Raw genomic sequence first — 5848 nt, forward strand, 5'->3', positions numbered from 1 at the left:
TTTTTTTTTTTTTTTTTTTTTTTTTTGTACCAGAGATCAAACTCAGGACCTTGTGCTTGCAAGGCTGGCCCAGTGCTACTGAGCTAAACCCCCAGCCCCTCAGTACTATTTCTTTTTCTATTTGGGCACTGTTTCCAAATTTTAGCTATTACAAACTGTGCTGAAAGTCCTTATCTATGCTTACATCTTCAAGAGTTGTTCCTATTTTACTATCCAGCAGGCTAAGTGTTTCTGTTTTGACATTTAGATATTTGATTCCTTTTGATTTTACTTTAGTACATGGTGAGATATATGCGTCTAGACTCAGTCTTCTACATATGGATATTCAATTCTCCCAGCTCCATTTATGAAAGAAACCATCTTTCTTCTAGTGCATATTTTGTGCTCCTTGGTCAAAAATCAAATAGCTGTATATACCTCAGGTTTTTTTGGCTTCTTCTATTCCACTGATCCACATGCCTGTTTTTGCACCAGTGTTGTGCTGTTTTAATCACTACTGATTTATAATGTAACTTTAAGTCTGGGATTGTGATGCCCACCTGCTTTGTTTTTGTGATCCATAATTGATTTAGCTATTTTGAGTCTCTTCCAATTTCATATGTACCAGGGGCTGATCAGACCCTCAGCTACCTTTTGGGGATAACAATGAGGAAGCAAAGAAAGAGACAGAGACAATTTCAATGGTATAAAGGGGGAATCAGAAGGAGAGCTGCCTCTAGCAGACAGACTCAACTAAAACTCCAAGGTTGGACTGCTTTTGTTAGCCAGTGAGAAGCATGGGGTAGGGGTAGCATGTATTTCATGGATCAGCAATTATAGAGAATGGGTGGATAAAGATTAAATTAATGAGGAACCAAAATTTCTCTGCACCCCAATACCTATATATTGACATCTATCCTCAACAGATGCTGTATTTCTTCTGGAGTGATGCTGGATTATCAACATTCTGCCCATAACTGGGGGCATGAGGCCTTCTGTATACTTCCCTATACCCAAGGCACAATAACACTGACCAGTACACTGTGAGATGTGAGTTAGGCAGCCTAGTCCCTAACACATATAAATTTTAGGATTGTTTTCTCTAGCTCTGTGAGAACTTATGTTGGTATTTTAATTGGGATTTCATTAAATCTGTACATCAATTTTGAATGTATATCACTTTTATTATGTATGCTCTGCCTATTCAGGAATGGGATTATCTGACATTGTCCTTGATTTCCTTTTTCAGAATGATCTAATTTTTATTGTAAAGGTTATTCCCTTCTTTGCATTATCTTAGCAAAAGGCCAAAAAGCAATTTCCTTCTTTATTTAAGTTAATATGTAAGTATTTAACTTTCTTTCTCTTTTTTTTTATTTTTTGTACCTGGAGTTGAATTTGGGATTGAGAGGCAGGCAGCAGAACCACTGAGCTAAATCCCTGGCCCAGTATTTATTTTTTTATTCTATTATAATTGGTATTGTTTTCCTAACTGTTTTCCAATGAGTTCTTTGTTAGTGTAAATGAGTAAGTGCTATTGACTTTTGTGTATTTATTTTATATCATGATACACTGCTGGATTTGATTTTCAACTTTAGAAAACTTTTAGTGGAGAGTTTTGTGTGTTGTAAGTAAAGGATCATGTTATATGTAAATAATAATATATTGACTTTATCCTTGCCTATATATACATTTTTTTTCACTTGCCTGAATGCTCTGGAAAATGTTTTGAGAGCTACGTTGAACAGGAGTAGTAATATTTGAAATCTTTCTCTTGTTCCTGATTTTAGAGGAAAGTATTTCAGTTTTTGCCCATTTTATTAAAAATATATTATAAGGATATTAATAAAGAAAATACAAAATATGTTCTATAAAAATAAATTTTCATGACAAAAATTGTTACAGAATAATCATGGGTAAATGCACTGTGTATCATGGTCTTAAAAGTATACATATATTCATTTTCCAATCTATCCCTCAGCTCATTTCCTAATAATGCTATAACTTTTTGTGTATAAAACATTTAATATATTATAAGGATATTAATAAAGAAAATACAAAATATGTTCTATAAAAATAAATTTTCATGACAAAAATTGTTACAGAATAATCATGGGTAAATGCACTGTGTATCATGGTCTTAAAAGTATACATATATTCATTTTCCAATCTATCCCTCAGCTCATTTCCTAATAATGCTATAACTTTTTGTGTATAAAACATTTTCAGAATTGACAAAGTATCTCACATTCTTTATAAATTTGAACAATTTCTTCCTATTTCACAATATTTATTATTCTTTTGGAACCTTATTCTCACTTTCAGTCTCTCACCCCAGAGAGACAGTGTAATATTTACACATGTGTGTTGAATTTGTTTCACTTAAGAGTGTGTCCTCAAGGTGAATCCATTTACCTAGAAATGTCTCAAGATTATCCTTTTTATGGCTGAATAGTACTCCATTACATTAAAAACCCACATCTTTTTTTTTCCATTCATCAGTTGATGGACATTTGGATTGTTCCAAAGATTTAAGTCTTATGAACTATTCCACTACAAACATGATGTTCATATATAACTGTAGGATGATTCTTTTAATTCTTTTTGGAATATACCCAGAAGGGGAATAGCTGGGTCAAGTGGGACCTCTACTTCTAGTTTTTGAGGAACCCTCACAGTGATATTCACAGCAGTTACACTGGTGTACATTCCCACCAACAGTGGAGAAGGATTCCTTTTTCCACACAGCCTCATCAGCATTTGTTGTTGGTTGATATTGTGATACTAGCCATTCCTTGTGGAGTGAGATGGAATCTCTGTGTTGCTTTAATTTGAATCTCTTGATTAACCATTTGAACATTTTTTCATGTATTTATTTGCTGTTTCTACTTCTTCTTCTGAGAAGTGTATATTTATTTCAGATGCTCATTTTTGAAGTGGTTCTTTAAGTTTGAGTGGACTGAAATTTTCAATTCCTTATATGCTCTAGATATTAGTTATTTGTCTGAAGAACCACTGCCTGATATTTTTTTCCTCACTCTGTGGGTTTTCTTTTCACTCTGTTGGTGATTTCTTTGGCTGTGCAAAAGCTTTTTAATAAGACAAGGTCCAGTTGTTGATTCTTTGTAGTACTTCCCTTGCAGTCTCAATTTTGTCCATGAAGTCTTTCCCTACTGCTATATTCTCATGGACTCTACCTATTCTCTCTTCCAGTAGATTTAGTGTTTCTGCTTTAATACTTAGGTCTTTGATCCATTTTTATTGTAGAATAGTGCATAGTGAAAGACATGGGTCTAGTTGTAGTATTTGACATGTAGAAAGCCAGTTTTTCCAGGACCATTTATTAAAGAGGCTATCTTTCTTCCAGTAAACATGGTTGGCACTTTTTTCAGAGATAAGATGGCTGAGTGTGTTTGAGATTCTTTCTGCATCTTTGTGTCAGATCTTCAGGGGTATTTTTGTGCCAGCACCATACTCTTTTGATCACAGAAGCTCTGTAGTATAATTTCAAGTCAGAGATTGTGATGTGTCCTGCCTTGCCCTTGTTACCCAGAATTGTTTTTGCTATTCTGGTCTCTTCTGAATCCAAGTGAAATTTTATTATTATTTTTATTGAATTCTAAACTTTTATTACAAATTAAAAGTGAAGTTCTTAAAAATTTCAACTTAACCAAATATGAAACAATTTTAAACCTTTAAAGGAGTATTGAGAGAAAACCAGGCTTTAAAAAAAGTTTGTCATTATCAAAAAGAGACATCTTTAGGTAAAAATAATAAATACCCCATGCTGCATAGATAATGCAGATAGTTCTAGTTATCTGGACAATGGGAAAAAAGCATACACTTAAGGTCTTTCATTCCCAGTCTTTTGTTCATTTCTTATTGCTGGAATTTCATATTTGTTTCTAGTTGTTGGATAACTAAACCAGATGATGGTAGAGATATTAAGTCAGCATTTAATCAGTCCTTCCCTGTTTAGCCTTGGGAGTGGATGAATTCTCAGCTGGTGGATTGGCTGTTTTTGTCTCTACCATCTTGTGGTTTAGGGTTCTCTGGGCATTTGAGTCTGTAATTGAAGTTGTGCCAGTACCAATGATCACGTGGCTGCTGACCTTGGGTCTCATCTCCTTGATTTTCCTTATCCTCTTCACTGCTGAACACTCTAGGCTGTCTTAGGTGAGGAGGGCCCCTTTGGAACTGTGGTCTCTAACTTTGATACATATTCTGTCTCACTTGTCTACTTTTTTCTCCTGCACTTTTGTTGTCAGCATGCTCCATCACTTTCTCTGCATAGGAGGGTTGGAATACTGTGGTTGATGCCCCTAAGGCCTCATGCCCATACGGAGGGTAGAAACTTTTGCCTGTGGTAAGGCCAGTACTGTTGGGCCTGGCCTTTGGGAGCATTCTTGACTACCTCTTTCTTTTCCCCACTCTCATTATTCAGGTAATTCTGCTGGTAATTGCCTGGAGGACACCTATGATGTGGATAGCCTCTACAATGGTTACTGTCTGCTGCTTATTTGCTGTGAACTGGAACCCCACCATGGCAGTCTGGTATACAAATGCATCTTCCACAGTGTCATTTCTGTTGATGAAACCATTTCCATTCACTACATTGAACCATTTTACTATTCCCAATACCTTCATTGCAATGATCTTGTCCTTTTCAAAATTAATTTTATTGGTACATTTTAGGTATACAACATGATGACATCCATCATTGGAAATTTGTAGCTTTACATACTCTATCTTGGTTTTTATTTTTTTCCCCCATTTCCATGCCCTACTTCTACCTCTCCCTATTTACAAAGGCTTTGTTTCAATTTTTTCATTTTCCCATATTAATTTCATTTCCTTCTTTCCTTTCCCTAATCCCTCCCACTTTCCCTTCCCCTTTGGGCCTTTTCTTCCGATTTCACAACAGCTATTATGCATTTTGATCCTTATTTACACTTTCAGTTTTTCACAACAGAGAAATGATTTGGTATTTACACATAGATGTCCTATTTATTTCACTTGAGAATATGGCCTCAATGTGCATCCATTTAGCTATAAATGTTTCTAATTTCTCATTTTTTATAGATGAGTAGTACTCTATTTTATAGAATCCAACACACCTTCATGATAAAAAAAAACTAACAAATATTGGAATAGACCATCTCTATCTCAACCTGATAACAGCCATCTATGAAAAACCAATAGCTGTAATCATACTAAATGCTCAAAAATGGAAATCCTTTACTCTAAACCTAGGAACAATACAAGGATGTCCACTATCACCACTCCTGTTCAATATAGTTTTGGAAACATTAGCCACACCAACTAGAAAAGAGAAAGAAATAAAAGGAATAAAGATAAGAAACAAAGAAGCTAAATTGTCATTATTTGCAATAATCATCATTATTATCTTCTTGTCCCCACTGGACAGCCAAGGCCACCTGGGCTGACACACCCTGCATTACTGCCCATGGTGCTGGGCTTGGTGTCTGCAGTGCTGAGGGCCAGGGTTGCAAGGGGACAGCACAGCGGGCAGCTGCTGGGTCTCAGACTCCCTGTTCATAGTTGTGATGATGATGACTGGGGCTGGCCGAACCAGCTGCAGCTCCTTCCAAGATGTGATGGTAACTAAGCTGGCAGCAGTGGTGGGGCTGCTCCGGGCTCTCTAGGTTCCATTCTCCACTCCTACTACTGATCAAACTTATTCCAAATGAATTTTAGGAATGATTTCTCCAGTTCTGTGAGGTATGATAATGGTATTTTGACTGATATTGCATTAAATCCATCTAACACTTTTGGAAGTCTGGCCATCTACATTATATCGGTTCTTTCTGTGAACAAGCAAGGGAAATCTTGCTATTTTCTAATATCC

The 5848-nt window shown here is 35.9% G+C and overlaps 1 pseudogene; it reads right to left on the minus strand.

Moving 5' to 3' along the window:
* Positions 1-3935: 3935 nt before the first annotated feature.
* On the minus strand, positions 3936-5539 carry LOC104867779 (annotated as a pseudogene).
* Positions 5540-5848: the final 309 nt, after the last annotated feature.

The sequence above is a fragment of the Fukomys damarensis genome, unplaced genomic scaffold, assembly GCF_012274545.1.
Source record: "Fukomys damarensis isolate Sample0158 unplaced genomic scaffold, DMR_v1.0_HiC HiC_scaffold_39, whole genome shotgun sequence".
Lineage (NCBI taxonomy): Eukaryota > Metazoa > Chordata > Mammalia > Rodentia > Bathyergidae > Fukomys > Fukomys damarensis.